The following is a 21,174-nucleotide window of genomic DNA, read 5'->3' as shown; positions in this document are numbered from 1 at the left end:
CATCCAGAAGGTTAAGTGCCGTATACTGCAACACTGCAGCCGTATCCGATGCAAGACACCTGGGGCCCCTCTGGTTGAACACTTCACCAATTTTGAACATACAGCAGACAGCCTGAGGTGGTGGGTCTTGGAAAAAGTCAAACCTAACCCTAGAGGTGGTGACTTTACTGAAATACTGAATAAACGTGAGTATAGATGGATCCATTCCCTTGACACGGTCACCAGGGGCCTGAACGAACTGGAAGAAACCAACAAACAAGTTTCCACCATGAATCAAAGATAGAGTGTATTTCCTCCCCAACTCATTCTGTGATTAAAGGGATCTTTAATCAGTGTTACGTATTGAGTGGGAATAGACTGTTAAGTATCACCTGGATACCAGTCCATGGTAGGATGACAGTAATGTATATATTGTGTTTTATAATTGTCAATATGTGTGTATATAATGTTTGTGGAATTATTATTTTTTATCATTGTTTCTGTAAATAAGTGTCAATATGTGGTTTGTGAACAGTACCTGTTGCCCTAGGCAGTGTCTGTAAGGTATTACAGCATCCAAACGGCGATTACAAGTTGTTCTCATTAGCTGATTGTTTTCATCTTGTTTCAGAATTGAATTCTTTAGAGTAACACATGTCAATTCCCCCGATACACACCAGTCGTTCCACGCTGCCTATTCTTTGTTTGGGTTAGCCATGGGAACCAATGGTGTCCCGCCCTCCACCATGCCCAAATAGGGATATTGACGATCCACTGCCCAGCAGCAGAGGCGGACTGTACCGCGATCTAATACCCTGCAGCTATCTTGTGAAATATTGCAGTCCCTTCACTAATCCCGGACTCACGCATGGTTACCTTGGCAACCTCACGGAGCCTCGGATTAGCTTGCTCCCGTCATGCAGCACTCTCATTAATTCCAACTGAGACGCGCAGCTATAGTCCGTCTACTATCTCTGAGCCCCTTGACATAAACTCCAATACGGTTACCCTGGTAACCGCACGGAGCCTCGGACGAGCTCACACCGCGCCGGGCTTTCAACGGAGACAGACGCTCCGGTTTCTCGAACACATTTGATGTGAACTCCATGGTAAGCTCTACCAGTACCACCGCTTTAAGTTTGTAGATCAATCACTCACACGGGAGGTTTTTAAGTAACTATGCCCCCTCCTTGCTTTTAGCCCTGATTGAATCTCTGCGTTGGGTATCCATGAACGGACATTGGATACATCGCTATCAGTTTCGACTGATCCTCTGAAGCGGTAAGATGCCTGGGTCTCCACTACTTACGAAGAGCTGGATAAATAGTCACTACTTTGTCAGTTTCCTTTTCAATACGTTTTACATTATTAGTTGTCTGGTATACTTAGCCTTATTGATCCAAATTATCTTTCCATTAGACACGGATTCAAAGACCCTTCAAAACCAAGCCCTCTTACCCGGCAATTCTCCCAGTGGAACCATACCACTAGGTAGGCGAATAATTCCCTACACACCGCATTTTTAATTGTTTTTAATTAGGACAACTTCCTCATACCCAATTGTTTTGATATTTCAGGTGGTTCATTTAAAGTACCCTCCAGTCAGGTTGCCCCTTATTGGTCCTGATGAAGACCCGCAAGGCCAAGGTTTAAAAATCCCCATAGGCCATCAAGACGGGTCGAAACGTCGACGCCCACCCTTTGCTACCTGGGACACAATTCCAGTCCTTCGTGCAAGACCACCAATGGGGTCTTTTTCTGAACTATACTAATTGTGTACTCAATAAATGTGACCAGGTCTTTTGGCTTGTGGACGGTGAATTACAACCGATTCACATTGCCTGTAATTGTAATTGATTGATCACCCCTACTACTATGCATCTTTCATTCCTTGTTCTATCCACGCACTTTTCAATCACTTTCCTCTGATGCACGTTTCCTCTTGGAGCAACCTTGTTCTGTTCTATGAATATTGCAGAAAATTGCCAAAACTATAAAATAAATGTATATATAACGGCTTTCAGTGTTTTGGTTGTTGTCCTTCGCTGATTTGAATTACCTATTTAATATTACGAGCCTCTGTTTAAGTATAATTGTGTTTAGGCTCATGACTAGTTAACTAACTGACTAAGTAAAATATATCTCACATTTATCAATCATTGGATAAGGACCATTGTTTTTGGTATCACTAATTCGCCCAGGTCCCTCTTCCTTGGGTTACCCCATTTTTGTAATGGCCAATCATCCTCAGGCAGCGGGTTTAGTTGAAGGGTACAATGGTACCCTGAAGTTGAAACTTGCGAAGATACAAGCTACGACTGGTGTATCATGGCCTGATGCCTTGCCTCTGGCTCTCCTATCAACCAGAGCGACTGTACACTCTCGAGTAGGGCTCAGCCCATATGAGATTGTGTTCGGCCGCCCTGCGAACATTTGGGGAGTCCCGAGACCTAAGGCCTTTGATAGTCTTGAGTATCCAATGCTAATTGATTATCTTCATGATTTGACCACTAAACTACGGTTAATTCACCAACAGGTCTTTGAAGCTCTGCCGGCGCAGACAGAGGGTCCTGGACATCAGCTCCCGCCAGGCGATTGGGTCGTTACCCGAAATTTTGGTCGAAAACGTAACTTGGAGTCAAGATTTGTGGGACCCTTTCAAGTCTTATTAACAACGAGGACTGCAGTTCGATTGGAAGGCAGAAAGAACTGGGTTCACGCCGGCCATACGAAAAAGGTGCCGATCCGCTCACCAACAGATGGTTGGGTGAGAACTGGGATTGCGGCAACGGAAACTGAGACCCCTTTAAGCTTTGTGCCGTTTAGTGATGCTCAACCTGTAGGAGACAATTTGTCGCTGCCAGACACCCCTGTGGAGTCATCAGTCGTAGAGAACTCAAGGTCTGAATCATCATCCACTCCACCGAACACTGTTTCACCAGCTGAACAATTGTTTGTAGAGCAGACTCGACCTGGAAGAAATCGATACTTTCTTCGTCCACGTAGCAAGGACTAATAAAATGTAGTTTTATATTTTTTCTTTATGGGTGTTACGGACATTATGAACAATTACATCCTTTCCTTTTGAGTTTTTATGTGCTTTTCACTGCTAAGAGATTTGTATTAAACTGAACGTTTTGAGAAAACCTACCATCCGGGTTACCGTAGGGCCGTGCGGGTACTCCTTTCTGTTTAGCAGGTTTCTGACACTAGGTCGGTTACTTTTGTCGATTCCTGGGAACTCCTGGGAATTGATAATCGCTACCCAGAACGAAGTGCGTCAAGTACGTCACGGACGGTTTGTAGAGGATGGCATTCTCTAAGCTGTTGGAAGTAGAAAGGATGTCGGCGCAAAGATCAAAATTGCATAAGATTGTACGAACAAAATGTTTTCTGTTTCAGGTATTCCTACTGTTTCTGACTGTGTCTATGTTATTGGTGGGCGGAGTGTATTTTGGAATACAGTTGTTATTACCTTCTGTTTCACCTACTCTTTCTCCTAAACTAAGCTCCATCACCACTGTTTCCCCACATTCTTTTCATCCCCTGCCTCAACACGAACAGGTTAGACGTGCGGAATTTATGAATCACTCCTTCGTTCAACTCCTACATCAGCATCAATTGGTGATGAATACTACCAACTGTTGGGTGTGTGGGTTAATGCCACATACCATGGATAGGGGTATTCCGTATCTGGTTCTTCCTTATAGCTCCCAAGGGTCAGCTCGAGCATTCCAAACTATGTTTCGTAGTGCACTAGATTCCTACCCCAGTCGAGAGCCACGCTCTGCAAACTTTGGTCCTGGTCCGTACCACAAGCCTTTGGCGATAGCGATTGCTGATTTAGATAGAGATGTTTTCGATGCATCGCTTATTCCAGATGAAGAGGTGCAAGCCTATAAGGATCTGAGTGAGGCTGAGTATAGTACGTGAGTGGGTGATAGACAGCTCAAGAGTTCGTCCCCAATATGGATTGTACCACACCTCGGTAACTTCTGCTTGAAAGGTTTGGGTCGAAATCCGAGAGCACAGCTTGGGAACAGTGCTTGTACTGACACGTATGTCCTACCGAGGCTCTCTTCCCCTGTTTTCCTGACTGCTAAGGGCACTTATTTCGTATGTTATGAACGCGCATATACATGGTTACCCCGTGATTTTTCGGGTACCTGTTATATTGCGAATCTTTTACCACCGACTTTTACAGTTGCCTCAGACTATCACAAGACTAGAGTTGTGAGAGGCGTTATTAGCAAAGAGGATACTGCCGGTCAAGAAGCAGGAGATTTCTTTAAGGGTTTCTTGCCGTTTTGGGGACCTATGGTTAATAGTAGGAACCTAAGACAGTTGACCCGTGTAGTCGAGTCGACTGCTAATATTACTGCGAGTGCCCTTGGTAATTTAACAGCTGAACTTCAGGCGGATAGACTCATGACGTTGCAGAACCGTATGGTTCTAGACGTTGTTCTCGCAGATAGAGGTGGTGTGTGTAAAGTTATCCATTCGAGTTGTTGCATTTTCATTCCTGACAACGCTCCAACTGTCTACCAAGCCATCTCGAAGTTGCACAAGTTTTCCGAGTCCATACACGTGGACGAAGGTAATTGGACACTTCTAGGATGGTTTTGGGGTTTGATGTCAACTTGGGGTTGGAAGATTCTGATGATCGTAGGGGTTGTTATAACGTTTCTTTTCACGTGTTGTCTTTGTGTACAGTGTGGTCCTGCCTTATGTGGCCTATGTGCTACAACGTGTATAAGACGGCCATCTGTTACCAAGGAGACATTGATGGATAGAATGATGTTCCAGCAGCAGCTGAACGATCTGATGAATATTGATATCGATTCTGATATTGACTAGTGCTTGCCTACATGAGGGCAAAAGGAGCGTCTGAGGTTCCGTGCGAGACGGAACGACACTTTTCGGGTGTTGTCGAATGTGGATGAGTTTGGTGTCTACGAACCGCAAATGACGAGTTTAGTGGGTGTACGCAATTTCGCTACGCAACCACGTATGGTTCGTCTTATTTTTGGGTTTGTCCATCCGAACCCTCGGGTTCCATTTTAGATGCGGCATCCATTTTGTTTCTTGCCCTCAAGTAGCCAGCGAACGGACTTTGTCCGCTCTGTGACCCTGGGACTCTCAAGCTTACACGAAGGACACGTGTTCCTTTGAGGGTGACTTTTATGATAGGGGAAATGACACGGCGAAGGCAGATGGCCCCGCTCGAGTCTCATCTTACCGTGCTAGTCTATTGTTTCAGTCATGCATGCATTATGCACGAGGTCTTTGATCCTGTAATCAAGTTTCCGTTATTACTCCAAACAATCTTTTCCAATCTGTCGTGCAACCTTGTTCTTTCTTTGAATCTGTTTCTGTCCCTTCTCTTAATGTGTTTTACAGTCAGAATGGAATGTGTTTAACTGTGGGGATGATATGTTTTTACAGTTGGGAACCGGCAATGCTGCTGTAATTACGTTCCGGCCTCCTGAAACATGAACGCGACTCTTTTGAAGTTTATTGTGGGAACTGAATTGTAACCTTTGTTTGCCATGTTGTGCAATGGTAAAAACGTGTATAAAAGGAGCGATCCACTTTTGCAATTCGAAGCAGTCTCCGAGAACCTACACGTTGTGTACTTCTTGTGATTTCTGTATCCCTGCAGTAAATAAATGCTGATCTTTGACGTCGCTGGAAGTGTCCCGTGTCTCTGTGTTTCGTACGCCAGAACAGGTAACCCACGAAGGTTTCAGGTGTTGTCCCCTGACACCGCTGGGTCTTAGAATAACCCAGTCCTTCACAGCCATGTGCACTACAAATCCGATCACATAACATAACATTACATCTATGTGAATCAGGCATACGCTTCTTGCTGATACTTCAGTGGCAGGAAGATCTGTTTGACCCTAAGAAAGTACAATGGGTCAGGGACAGAATCTGAAACATGCTTTCCAGGTCCAGATTGGGGCATTGCATTGTATCTCTGGGAAAATTAGAAAAGGTAGCTAACTGATTATGAATAATAATGACATTCTCTTGAAATAAGTGAGCAACTGAGTCACAAAATTCCTGATTTTTAGTCGCTACATTGATGCTAACGGGTGCTGTGAGGTTTTTTATAACCTCAAAAAGCATTTTGTTTGCATGAATGAATGAATTAATGAATTTATTTATAAAGCGCTACGTCCACTCCAAGGAGCATCTTGGCGCTATCAGACCATAAGCAATAGCGAAAGGGATAAGGAGACAGATAAAAGTGTAAGTCCCTGTGATTATCCTGATAGCAGGGACAACACGGTACTATCATTGATTGGAAAAAATCCACGTTTTTAAAAGCTTTCTGAAAAGACATTCTGATTGAGCAAACTGTTCCAGGCTTTAGTACCCAGAACCGCCAAGGTTTTTCCACCTTTTGTTTTTAGTCGATAACGAGGAACTATCAGATAATGTCCAGATGATGAACGAAGAGAACGCTGTGTGGCATAAGGCCAAATTCGAGTCCTAAGATAAACAGGCCCTAATGCTTTAGTGGTTTTATAGATAATAGTTATGATTTTAAACAGAATTCTTTTATGTATGGGCAGCCAGTGTAGACGTTGAAGTCCTGTAGAAGAAGAAGCTCCCCTAGAAAGCCTAAGCACCAACCTGGCTGCCGTGTTCTGCACCACTTGTAACATTTTTATAATGGATTTATTTGCCCCCGCATACAGGCTGTTACAGTAGTCCAGGCTTGAGAGTACTAGCGCTACCTCAACCAATTTCCTAGCATGAAGAGGCAGTAGGTCCAAGAACTTTCTCAAAGTTTTTATAGTATAAAAACACATGCCTGCCACTGCTAATGCTTGACTGTGAAATGATAAGGAATGATCGAATGAAATTCCTAAATTCCGAGCTGTGTCTGCGGTGTTCGGTGTAGGGACCATATTTTCAGGCCACCACTGACTGGGCGAAAAAAGATTAGTTTTTCCAAACAACATAATCTCGGTTTTTTGGCTATTACATTTTAGATGATTCACCTTCATCCAGTTCATGACTGCTGTGATAGAATTTTTCCTCGGATCTGGTGTAATTTTTCTTCTAAGGTGAGTATGATCTGTGTATCATCTGCATATGTAATAGCCTCAACCTCAAAGGAGTCGGTCAGAGTGAGTAATGGGGTCATATATAGATTGAAAAGTGTGGGGCTCAGAGAGGAACCCTGAGGGACCCCTGACAGACTCAGTTTTTCTGCCGACTTGTAATGGCCAAGGGTGACAATGCTACGTCTATTTCCTAAGAAAGACGTAAACCAGGCTAATGCCTTGTTGGTAATGCCGTTGATAGCCAATCTATCCAACAAGACAGCGTAAGAGATAGTGTCAAACGCTGCCGATAGATCCAACAGAACCAGTACTGCATCCCTACCTTGATCTAAAGCAAATTTTAATGTTTCTGATGTATGGAGCAGCACTGATTCTGTCGAATGGCCAGGTCTGAAACCAGATTGTTTAGGGTGGAGGATATTTTCTTTCAGTAAAAATTCATTCAATTGTTTATTCGCCAGTTTTTCAGCCTGCTTACTCAGCCAGGGCAGCAATGAAATTGGTCGGAGGTTAGAAAGTGTACTAGGGTCAGCAACTTTCTTTTTTTGAAGAGGTTTTTACAGCAACGATTTTCCAGGTGTCGGGGACACCAGCGGACTCAAATGATGAATTAATTATTTTATTGATTACTGGATTAATGATATCTACAAGTGTCTGAAAGACTTTGGGAGGACAAGGATCAAACGGGAAGCCCGATTTACAGGTAAGAATAACCTGTTTTGATTGTTCCAAGCTGACTTCTTGAAAGCTGGAAAAAGCTCCGGTAGTCCCTAAGAGTATAGAGTCATTCATTGAAAGGGTGGTCGCAGGGAAGTCTTCCCTCAGGTCCATAATTTTTTCTTCAAAGTATTTTGAGATTTTATCACATAGAACTTGTGATGGTATCATTTCTTGTACCAGTATCTTAGGTTTCGTAAATGTCTTGACAATATCAAAGATAATTTTTTGGTCATTTCCTGCTAACTCAATTTGGTTGGAGTAGAAAATGGCTTTTTCCAATTTGATATTGTGATGGTATTGTTTAAGGTAGCTTTAAAAGACATAAAATCAGTCGATTTATAGCTACTCCTCCAAATTCTTTCTTTTTTCCTACAGATCATTTGCAATTCTTTTAAACGGGGAGTGAACCATAGAGCTTGCTTTTTGTTATTGCTCCTTACCTTTCGAGGATACGTGAGTGGAGCTAAATTATCGACCAAAGATGCCATCCATTCATTAAACCTATCAGTGTCTATAGATGGAATACCCGAAAGAGTGGGTTTTGTTGTCTCTGCCTTAGTTAAGAGCTCTGGATGTATGAGCATATTATTCCATTTCCGAATCTTCATAGAATCTCGTGGGTTCCAGGGAGTCACTATTGGATCCTTATCAAATCTAATCTTAAATGGAATGTATTTATGATCTGACCACGTAATTGTCATGGTAGGCTTTGCAATGAGATTGGTCATGTTAGTGCAAATACCATCCAAGATGTGCCCTGCGGTATGAGTGGAGGTCTCAATTATTTGTTTTAGACCTACCGTACTAATAGTCTCATAAAACTGTCTGGTATAGAGTCTATCATGAGAGTCTAAATGGATATTCAAATCGCCCAAAAGGGTAAAATTGTAATATTTAATTAACAGGGGCCCAATACTGTCTCCTAATGTATCTATAAAATTCTGTGGCGGGCCTGGTGGTCTATAAATAAGAACTCCTGTAAACGTAGTACTGCTATTTAATTGGAAGCAGAACTGAAGACTCTCTGCCCCATCGAAGGTCATAGAGTCTATATTTTTTAATATCAGGTGTTGCTTATATATGATTTCAAGACCCCCTCCCCTTTTTTCGCCTCTATCCTGTCTAGCCAAGGTGTAGCCCTGTGGTAGTGCCAGTACAATATCCAGATTTGAACACTCATTCATCCATGTTTCCATGATGAATAAGCAATCTAAGTCTTCCGTATTAAGAAGGTCATAGATATGAGTTGCATGTTTTGACAGGGAACGTGCATTTATCAGGCCGCAATGTAAGTGAGGACTGGAGGATTCCCTTTCTTTTACTACCATTACGGAGCTGTAAATATCTAACGTAGCCCTGCACACAAAGCAGGATACCGACCCCTTGATATCAACAACATGGAATAGCACCGGGCATTTCACACCATGACTATTTAATTTTAGTAACTCCTCGGCGGTATAATGAATACCTGAACTGAGACTGGCAGCATTCTCAACCTCGGGCGCATGCCGGACGCGGACGGGCGCAGACGGGCTTGCCTTAAGCGCGCCTTTGGCGCGCCAGCGGACGCGCGCAGCGGGCGAAGCATCCGAATTTGTATGCTTCCGGTGGCCAACCACTAGACTGCTAAACCGTGGTGGCTCACCGGAAGTGAGTGAAAATGCCTCGTTAATGTGAAAGTGCCAAAGTGCGGTACATAAAAGCAATTCTATAAACTGCAGCGTTTCCAATTTATTAAAAGAACATATGCATCACAGGCTACTCTAATTTGTTCACAGTAGTAACCTGATTTGGTTCTCAGAATAAGCTGTTTGTTTTCTGATAATTTAATTTTATACTCCTTTTTACTTCATCCTCATTAGTCTTTTGCCCTTTTCGCTCCAGTTTGCGACATTCCTGTCTCAATTGTTTTAGTGACTCCCCATACCAGGGCTGGGAGTGCTTCTCAGAACTATGTATATGTTTAGGATGAGTGGGAGCTCAGTTCTGACCCAAGCAGAGCCTCTCCAAGGAAGAGGATGGGAGCTGGGCGGGACGCAAAACTGGGGAGGTGGAAGCGCAGGCTGCTGGGATTTAACTGCGAACCTGAAATGCCTGCCTCTAGGGGCTGGTGCTTATAGAGGAGCAAAAATGTCCCAAAAATGTCCAGCAGTGCTTGGAGAATATTAATGTAAACATTTGCAGGCTGCCTACACCTTTAGAAGATTCCTGCCTCGGACTCTCATTAACCACATTCCTCAGCGACAGCACATCCTAAACTATTAGCAGAACATCCTTGTCGCACCTCGGATTGGAGCATAACAGCTAGTCATTTCCAGCTTGGGAGGAGGTGGGAGGGATGAATGCTGCGCTAAAATGCAAGCAGCCACGGGCCTGAAGCACCCACATTGTAACACGAGCAGGGCAGGAAAAAAAGTTATAAAATAGTCCCCCCACTCAAAGATGAACATAACCAAGCATACTGATACAGTTCCTGCTGCCTGGAAGGAACAAGGGGAAAAAGGAGGGACAAAGAGGCAAGGCTAACCACTAGCAAGCAAGGATTTCTAAAAGAAACTCAAACAAAAAAAATGAATAGCAGGGGCATGGCTTTGAGCCCACAAAGAAGTATGATAAAGTATACATGAGGTTGTACGCTTACGCACAACCTAAAAAGGCAAAAAGAGAGGGTGCTTGGGAGGTAAATGGGCAGAGGTACTTTGGGAAACCAATGCATCGGCTGTCATACAATGGGTCATAAAAGCAGAGAGAAACACATTGCACATCTGCCAGCAAATGATAGCAGGCAGAGCTCTTTAGAACTATGTTGCGCAGATGATCTAGGGACATGAAGAGCTTTCTTATCCATATAGACAATGCAGCTGATTTGGGCTCCCCCTCCCCTTCCTTGGATTGTAAAACAGCAGCCCAGAGATATGTGGGCTACCCACATTGATTCTGATTAGCTGCCTACAAAACAAAACTTCTTCCAGTCCTAAGAGAAAAAAAATATAGGGGTCTTATTTGCAATCCCCTTGCACCAAATTTGCACCTCTGAAGCTTCACTTTTGTGACGCTCGAAGGCACAAATTAGACCATCCTATTTATGAAGCCACGAAAAGTGGCAAAAGCCAACAACACAGACACCCTGCACTATTGTACAAGGGTGCCTGTGTTGGTGCTTGGCAGCAAAATGTGGACTGGTAGAAAGGACAGTAATGCACCGTATCTTGTAAATGCAGTGCATTCCTACCATTTGGAATTGGCGTTCGGCAGTGCAGCAAAATGACTTGCTAAAATAAAAAGTCCTTCATTTATTATAATGGAATTTGCGGAATATCAAACAGGTTAGTTCTGTTTTAGATCCAATAGAAATGACCTTGCCATTTCAGACACCGAATATACAATTTCTCAAGTTCTAGCTTTGTTAGTAATAAACTAACCAAAGCTTGGGTGGTAGGCCTGGTGGTTTTACTCCTGTTTGAATATTTTTTTGGTTAAAAAAAAAACAACACTTGTCCAAAAATATGATTGAGAGAGTCAAAGCGTACATATAGCATATGTTCCAGCTCTACCCTGTATAGAGTAGGGCACAAATATATTGTTCAGAGCTGTCCTCGGACAACCTCCCCACATCACTTTCTCCAACCCCTGCCACCCACTGTCCCATACTCCTATTTACCTACACACTTATTGGAAACATACTATTTCTTCAATTTCAGTTTTTAGAGCTCAGACTAAAATAGTTACAGAGCTGGGATCACTTCAGGCATATTCCACTCTAGGTGGATACTAATGTATTGCTCTGAGCCTCCCCACCCCACTCCCTGCAATCCCTGCCAGGTACCATGCCAACCTCCCATTTACACAGAATGTAAACATATAGGGGGTGGGATTGAAGTTGCTTATTATCACCAGTCCTCTCAGGTGCATTATGTTTATGAAGTCCATTGTGAAGATGATCCTCACAAGTAAAGGTCTTCTCAATCAGCAGCTATGCAGAGCCAGTGCCTGGCTGCCAGTTTGTTTATGTGTGACATTTCATGATTGCCGACAAATTGTATTGTACTCTTTATGGCTCCTGTTGCAAGGAGATCTAAGAGCTAAAACTGTATATCAACTGTACAATGTTTAAGGATACACAAAGGATAAACCAACAAAACACATTCTGCTAAGCAGTGCTTCAAGTGGCTGTCAATTAACTACACTTAAGTGCTGCAAGGAGCTGTCAAATATGCTAGACTGTATATCATATGGCTAGCCTTGCAAGTGCATCACCAAACAGCACTTTAGGTGTCTCATGCACATTGCTGCATTTTGCCATAAACGCACTGTGCTTTGCTTCATCAGACCCCTCCTGCTAACACTTGGTCACTGAAGTGCCACTGTCACAGGATACACAAGCACATTTACCCATTCCAAGCCACTCTTAATCCTGGAAGTGCCAATCTTGACTTGTGTCTAGTCAACACTGATCTGACTGAATCTAAATTAAAATGTATGCTCTGTATGCACATTGAAAATCAACTCTCAATGTTTCACACTCAGCATATATATTCATTTTGGCGTAGGCAGTGTTCGAATCAGCATCAGCTAAAGTGACCACTATTTTTTTTATCTTACATGAGGCCAAGTTTAATAGTGGCAACCTCTGCTTATCGAGGACAGAGACTACAGTGCTGCACTTAGAGAGCTTAGCTCACCTTGTCTAGACTTGCTCAGGGAACTACGACAGGAGACCTTGGAATTACACGGTTGCTCTGGTCAGGATGGGCCTTGCCACTGTCACGGGTAGCAGGCAACATATGTCTATAAAGTTGCTTGTAAATAATCACAGTCATCCAGCTACAGACATGACCCCTTTGATGATTCACAAGCAATATGATGCCAGCCTCTTCAGGCAACAATCCGTCAAAAGGAAACCTGTGACTACTTGCTTGCTGCTATTCAGCTCTCCTGCACAACAGAGGGCCCATATACAAGGAGGCTGTTCTTTTTGGCCATGTAATGAGACAGGCCAAGCCCATGGCCGGCTGTGGGATGATCGTTTGTGGTATATGATTGGCATAAATTGAAACATTCTGGCACTGGAATATTGGGGGCTTCTATAGGAAAATGCTAGCCCTGGCACAATGATGCTAGTTTTTCAAATGTAGTGACATCCATAGTGCACTTTGGAAAAATGCGGTCAACTCCTGCAGAGTGTTAGGTTTAGATATCTTGGCACATCAGGAGAGGATTTAAAAATGTAATACGTGCCCTTTCAGAGCCTTTCGCTTTTTAGCAATTCTTTGCAAAGATTGTGGTTTAAAATGCACTATTTGCCGACTAACCTTAAAAAATTATTTCAGGGGGAGATAACCCCATAGGAGAAGCCTGCTTTCTTGCTTTGTAAACTCACTACAATTGAGGCAAGTATTACATTTCAAAACTTCAGTCAGTATCATAATTTAGGTGGTATCTCAAATGCACCTCCGTCTATGCCGTGTTGTTATAATAATCATGCAGTTATAATGGAACTTCCTGAATGTCAATTATTGTAATAATCATGGTGAAGGTCCTGTCACATGACTTCCTGGAAAGAAAACTCTCTCTGATTCCAGCATTTCATGGCCTGAGGCATAGACATCTGCTTCAGATGTCTCAAATTCCATCAGTGATGAATGTTATGTTATGTTATGTTATTTGAACTTTTATAGCGCACAGCTACCCTAGGGTGTCCCGGCGCTTGCTGTAGTTCTCCCAAACATCAACAACAGGAGAATCAAAACAACCATGTTTTGAGCGCTTTCCTGAAGGAAAGAAGATCATTCGAGTTCCTCAGATCAAAAGGAAGTTCATTCCAGGCCCTGGCCGCCCCTGCTACAAAACTTGTCCCACCCCATCTGGCTTTCCTTATAGTAGGAAGGATGATAAGTTTTGCTCCCAAGGAGCGCAAAGATCATGCTGGTACGTACCAACGAAATTGTTGTTGCAAATGTAGGGAGCCGGTATTCTGCAAAGCGCGAAAGACTAAACAAAGGGCTTTAAATTGGATACGCTTTTTTACAGGTAGCCAGTGGAATTTACTTATAGCACCAGAAATCGGGGCAGATCTTGAAGTTCCCGTAAGCAGCCTAGCTGCTGAGTTCTGGAGCATCTGGAGTTTACGAAGATTGCCCTCCTGCATATTCAAATAGAGGCCATTGCAGTAGTTAAAGCAGGATAAAATCAAAGCTGTAACCACTGTGAATTTGCAGTCCGCAGGCAAAAGCGGAAGCACTTTCCTCAGGCTCCTAAGAATGTAGGAGGTAGTAGAGACTACCGCATTCCCCTGATCTTTCATGGAGAGGCAATCATCCAGCACTACACCCACATTTTTTACTTTCCTCGAGGAACCGGAAGAGTGCCCATAGTCTCGGGCCATCAACTAGGAGTCCAGATGTTGGCGTTATTGCCGAAAACCATCACCTCAGTCTTACTTGCATTGAGCTTTAGATAGTTTTCAGACATCCAACCACCTACCGCCCCCATGCAGTCATGTAGCCTTTCCCCTGAAGCCCTCTCCTCGCCTGGCCGCATAGAAATTACAATTTGAGTGTCGTCAGCATAAGATGTAAGACAAAAGCCGAACGACTCAATCAAAGGGGCAAGAGGAGAAACATACACATTGAAAAGTGTAGGGCTAAGGGAGGAACCCTGTGGAACCCCACAGGGTAATGAAAAGGGGTTTGAGACAAAGTCACCCTGAGCCACTGACTGTCGTCTGTCGGAGAGGAAGGACTTTAAAAGCGACCAAGCTTTCTTCCATATTCCGCAAGCTGACAACCGGTCCATCAAAACTCCATGATGGACCGTATCGAAAGCTGCGGAGAGGTCCAGAAGGATCAACACTGCCTTACCACCTTGATCCAACCCTCTCCTAATCTCGTCCGTGGATTTGAGAAGAGCGGTCTCGGTGCTGTGCCCTTCTCTAAAGCCAAACTGGGTGGGATCCAGGAAATTGGCGTCCTGCAGAAAGGCACTAAGCTTAATATTCAAATGTTTTCCACCAATTTAGCCGGTAGATCGAGGCGCGAAATGGGGCGAAAATTTTTGGGATCGTTCATATTCAAGTTAGGTTTCTTCAACAGGGGAAGTACCGAGGCTACCTTCCATTGAATTGGAAACTGCCCAGACGAAAACATAGCATTGTAGAGAACCGTCAGTGTCAAAGCTATCTGTTCAGGTGCCAGCTTGGCTATTGCCACTGGACACGGATCATAAGGTGATCCGGATTTCGCCGTTGCCAAGAGACTGAGGGTCTCAGGATATGCTATAAGAGGAAAAATATCCAGAGTGGGCTTTGACTCCAGCCAGGCCATCGGGGCAGAGTCAAAGTTAGCCGGGTTCTTTAATGTGTTGTAAATTATGGCCACTTTAGTCTGGAAAAAAATAGCAATTTCCTCACAGGGATCCCTCGTCGGTGTAGGGAGGACAGACAGTGGGTGCGCTAGCCTGGTTATAATTTTGTAGAGTTCCTTTGTGGAATTGCTGGCCTGATTAATCTGGTGAGAGAAGAACTCTCTCTTAGTTTCCAACAGCAAGTGTTTGTAGCACGTAATGCTTTGTTTATAGGTTTCTTTACCAGAAGGAAGATAGCTCTTTCTCCAGACCCGTTCCAACTGCTTACATTTTAGTTTTTGTAATTTCAATTCTGGCGAGTACCAGAGAGCTGTGGGTCGTAGCTAAGGGTGGGCGTAGTTCGCGAAGTAGCACTTCGCGAAGCTACGCAAAGTGAAGTTCGCACTACGCGAGCTACGCGTAGCACTTCGCGAACTGCGTAGTAACATGTTCGCACTGTGCAAGATGTTGTTTTCAATGATTGCACAGTGCGGACAAGCAACCGGCACTGTGCAATCATTGAAAATGGCATCTTGCACAGTGCGAGCTGTAGTTTTCTGCTGCTCGAGTAGATTTTTACTCGAGCATCAGCTTTCTCAACGCGAACTGGTAGTTTCTCATCGCGAGCGGTCGCGAGCATATGCGACCCCTCGCAATGAGAAACCTGACCTCCTCGCGTTGGGAATCTCGCCGGGAGGTTTATTTTCCATGCTCGCGATCGCCAACTTGATGTTGCTGATCGCGAACAAGGAAAAAGTCTCGCCGGGATGTCATTTTGCTTGCTCGCGGTCGCCAACTTGACGTTGAGGACCGCGAGCAAGCAAAAAATGACCGCAGCACTACGCAACACTACGCTACGCGTGTTCGCACTGTGCTACGTGCAGTTCGCGTAGTGCGAAGTAGCGCGAACTTCGCAAACTACGCGAGCGTAGCGTAGTGCTTCGCCCAGGCTTAGTCGTAGCCTTTTTGGGACAATAATTTTTTTGGGAGCAAGAGAAAGGCAAACCTCCTCAATCCAAGCTGTATATGCCGAGGGGGCTTCTTCAACTTCTAAGGGGAGGGGTTTCTGTGTGGAGAATAAAAGATTCCTAAGATCATTTCCTTCAACCTTATTCCAGGATCTAATTTCCTTAGGCTTCACCCCCGTAGGAGCTCTAGCCTGGCCTTTCAGGCCCATTATCTCAAAACTAATTGCATAATGATCAGACCAGGCCAGAGGTAGGATATCAGTGACCGAGAGCTGTGTAGAATTAGAGAAAATCCCATCCAAAGTGTGCCCAGCCTGATGAGTGGGAGCCTGCACTAATTGTTTTAACTCCAAACTACCCATGAGATCAAGCAGTTTTTCAGTGTCTCTATCCCCCTCCATTTCTAGATGGAAATTAAAATCACCCAGGAATGTGAACGACTCCATGGCCAAACCTTCTTCAAGAACGGCACCCACCTCTATTAAAAATTGGCTCCTAAGACCAGGAGGTCTATAAATTAAAACACCCCTAAAAATGTGGCCATGATGAAGAGTGAAAAGTATCAGACCACAGGAGGTAGCCCATAAACCACAGTGAGACTGGGGCAGTACATGATATCAGACAACAATGTCTCAACGTGGAATTCAGTGGAAGGACAAGTTATTCAAAGGTGAGCTGTATGTTACAGTATCAGAGGAATGAATCCATACACAGAGGACAACAGGAGACCAAGTTAGTAGGAAAGAGTTGTATTTTCAACACATGATGAACATATTGCGTCATATGTACATATCATATAGGTTTAAAAAGCACTGCGTGACACTTAGTGAAAGTGTAACCGAAAGAATACTGTGCACAAGTGCTCGTGGAGTTTGTGACGGCGCAAGTGACACATAAAGTGGTTATACCATGCTCGTTTTCTTGCCCTGTTGACCAATTTTCTGGGATAGCCGCGGGCCACGAGTTTGGCAGTGAGTATCGCTGCCTCCTTGAAGAAATCTCTGCGCCATTTGCAATTGCGACGGATCCGCAGAAATTGTCCAAATGGAAGACCGTCACGTAGACCACGTGGGTGGTTACTAGAGTAGAGTAGCAAGGTGTTACGCTCTGTGGGTTTTCTGTATAGTGAAGTGCCAATTTTATCATCTTCAATTCGTAAGGTGAGGTCTAGGAATGGAAGATTATCTTCTTTGGGGTCCGCTGTGAATTTGAGATGTTGTTGGCTATTGTGTAACCAATCGATGAAGTGGGACAAAGAAGTTTTGTCGCCTGTCCAGATAAGGAGGATGTCGTCAATGTAGCGACGCCAGAAGGTGATATTATTTCTGAAAGGGTTGAGGTCAGTGAGGATCAGTGTGCTCTCGAGATGATGTACATACAAAATGGCAAAATATGGTGCAAAGCATGCGCCCATGGAAACTCCCTTGATCTGTAAATAGTAGGTATCTTTATACAGAAAGTAGTTATTTTCCAGGGCAATTTCCAATAAAGACATCACGAAATCAGTAGGTATTCTTGAAGGAGATGGTCGAGCGTTAAGGATGTTTCTTATAACTTCTAGACCTTCTCTGTGGGGTATGTTGGTATATAGCGATTCGATGTCCATACCAACCATTAAATTGGTACCTGGTATGAAAGGAGTGTCTTCGATCAGGTTGATTAAATCCATGCTGTCGCGCACGAAAGTGTCCGTTTTGGGTACAAATTCCTTAAGGATGCTATCGATGTATTTGCCAATGGGCTCCAGGATGGACCCACAACCAGAGACTATGGGTCTACCAGGTGGGTTTTGTTGATTTTTATGTATTTTAGGTAATACATAGATTACTGGAGTCCGTGGACTGGTTTTGTTGAGGAACAAAGCTTCCTTTTCAGAGATGATATTGTCCAGTTTGGCTTGGTTGGTTAGAGTAAGAATCTTGGATCTTATGCCCGGGAGGGGGTCAGAAGGAAGGGTACGGTAGTGTTCCGTGTTGTTAAGTTGGCGGAGAATTTCCTTATCGTATGCAGTCTGATCTTGTATGACAATACCACCCCCTTTGTCTGCGGGCTTGATGATTAATTCCTTGTTTTTGCTGAGGTGATGGAGTGCCTGTTTTTCTTCCAAGGATAAATTATAAGGGACAAATTCATGTTGTGATTGAATGTCCTTCATTTCAAGTAGAATCCGTCTTTCAAAAGTGAGAACTTCTGGGGGCATAAGTACTGAAGGAGGATTGAAGGTGGATGGTAAATGAAATGGGGAGCGTATGTTCAGGTCCCGTGAGGGTCTCTCCGAGAAGAACTGTTTTAGTCTGATTCGTCTGAAGAACAACAATAAGTTCTCATGGATTTCGAAGAAGTTACTTCGGTCTGTGGGTACCAACGATAATCCTTTACTAAGGAGATTGGTTTCAAATGGCGTGAGGTTATATTGGGAGAGGTTGAAGATAGGGAGTGTCATTGGAGAGTTCACAGTGTTACTTTCAGTTACCATTGGTAAAACTTTCTCCTTGTTTGACGTTCTCCGGAGTATTGGTACTGGTTGTTGCCTCTCGATCTGCCTCTGCTCCTCCCCCGGTTTGACTCTAAAAAACCAGCAGGCAGTAGGGGTTGTGGTCTCGGTGGTTGGTTTCCCTGGGGTCGTGAGGTACTAGGTCCTTCTCCTGGACTAGAGTCCTCAGCTGATGTATTAGAGGAATTAGAAAATGACACTCGTTGCTGATTACGATAGCGGCCCCAGTTTCTTTGTTGTTTAGGGGGTTGGTATGGTGTATCGTAAAAATCGTCCTTTAAGTATGGATAGGTGTGGTCGTTGTTGTAGTAGCGGATGTCTCTTTGAATTTTGTTGATTTTCTTGTTTTGTTCAAAGGTATTGAAGGTATTAATGGTGTCGTTCACTTTGTCTAGAAGGTTCTTGGCATCGGTGATGGTAGAGTCCTCGAGGATAAGTTTTTCAAGTTCAGCGATTTCTGCTAGTTCCTTACGACTATGTTCCAAGGCCGTATCGATCTCAAGGACCATCCAATGTCGCGAGCAAGTGGTGGCCAGATGGCTAAACCCAGATCTAAATTTGGGGTCCTGTGTGAAGATTGCCGGGACGTTGCGAATCTGTAAACCGAGCGGAATGACGTTGGATTTGAGATATTCCGTCAGCATACGTGCATGAAGATCAGTACGGATCTGTTCCTTCTTAAGCCTTTTAAGAATGTCCAATAAGATGCGGGATTCAGTCGCACCAGGTGGTGTAGGAGTGATGGAGGATGAAAGAAGAGAGGGTCCAGAAAGAATTTTTTGGATATATTCGTCGGAGTAGTTAGGGGTCTCCCTGGAAACCATGCTGTGGGAGAAATAACCACAGCACAGGGCAGGCTAGAATAAATCAAGCAATGATATCGAAACAAGTCCCAAGGGGGACAACCTCTCGCAACAAGCAGTTGCTCAAAGTAGGCAGTATCAGACCACAGGAGGTAGCCCATAAACCACAGTGAGACTGGGGCAGTACATGATATCAGACAACAATGGCAGCATGCTCCTCTACAACCAACACAAAGACGTTTGAACACAATGGGTTGAAATTTGACCTACATTCCTTCACCAACTGTAGATCTCAGAACGTTATCTACATGATAAAATGCCCCTGCGATAAAATATACATTGGCCAAACCACCCAGATGGTAAAGGACCGCATCCTACAACATCGCAGCCGCATTAGATGTGGAGTCCTAACAGCCCCCCTGGTCTCCCACTTCAAAGAAAAGAATCACAGCGAAGCCGAGTTCACCTGGCTGGTAATTGACAAACCGTCCATCCCACTAAGAGGCGGTGATACCCAAAGACTCCTAAATAGGTGCGAATGCCGTTGGATCTCACGCTTTAACTCCATTGAACAGGGCCTGAACTCCCTTGATGAATGGAACTCTACCCTTGCATGATTGTGATCCTTTGCATGATTGTGATCTACTGGTCTGCCTTCTTTACAGCTGATACGTTCTCTATCCTTGCTTATTTAATTTGTACTTTGTACGTATTAATTTTTCCCTCCCCCTGTACAAACCCCCCCCCCTCCTCTCCCCCCCCCTTCCCCCCCCCCCCGGTTCGCCCCAAAGTATACGTTTAGTATTTAATTTGTTGATTTTCCTTCTGTCTTCGCTTTTTACCCTTAAGTATACTGGTCACATTCAATTACAAATTTGCTGATTGTTCTTTTTGTTATCTATACATTTTCATCCCATTCCCTTCCCCTTTCCCTCCCCTTCCCGCCAACCCCCCCCCCTCTCTTTCCCCCCCCTACGTATGTCTACCCATGATGTATTATCAGGAATACTGCCTGTCAATTGCCCATTGCTTTATTGAAACGATTGTATTGTAATTATTGTGAATTTTGCATAAGCTGCTATTCGTCCTAACTTGGCTCGCTTTGGGTCTATGGATATGACCATATTGTTTCCATTGTTTTCCCTTCAAATGTTATCCTTTTACTCCTCCTCTTCCCACTCGAGCGATACACGCGCTATTTGCGGGCTATTACACCACCGGTTGCCATGACTCCTTCTCCGTTCTATTGGTGACCTTTCCGCTTCACTCCCCTTTCAGCACCCCCCAGCCTATCATCCCCCAGCACCCATCCGCGCGCGTCCTGCCGTCTGCTCCTTCCCGTGGATTGGTTGACGCTCCTCGTGACCCGGAAGCACTGACCACATAAACTCTCGACAGTGCCCTTCCGTCTTCACTCTCTGCCTGATTCATACCGGCACGCCCCTCTTCACGGACCCCCTCTCGGTGATTTACTCACCTCGCCTAAATGTAAGTAAGCTCTGCTCGCGCTTCCCCTTTTTTCTCCCCGGAACCGTCCATCTGGCCCGTTTCTAACCTCCCCTTTCCTTTCCAGCTTCCTCATTGATTGCTCTCCGCCTCCCTCCCGAAGTAAGTGTCTCCCTTACTCCCTTTCTTTCCCACTGTTCCCCCCTGCCCTTTCCTCACTCCTTGTCCTTTGTCCCCTTCCAGCGTGAACTACCACGGACCCTTCTAACGTCACGTGGTCCAGCGTTGCCGTTTTGTTCGGCTCGCCCTTTCCGAAGGAGTAAGTTTTTTGTCGCTCCTACCTT

Source organism: Triturus cristatus, chromosome 8, assembly GCF_964204655.1.
Source record: "Triturus cristatus chromosome 8, aTriCri1.1, whole genome shotgun sequence".
NCBI lineage: Eukaryota > Metazoa > Chordata > Amphibia > Caudata > Salamandridae > Triturus > Triturus cristatus.
The sequence above is the reverse complement of the archived record's forward strand: the minus strand, read 5'-3'. Positions refer to the sequence as shown.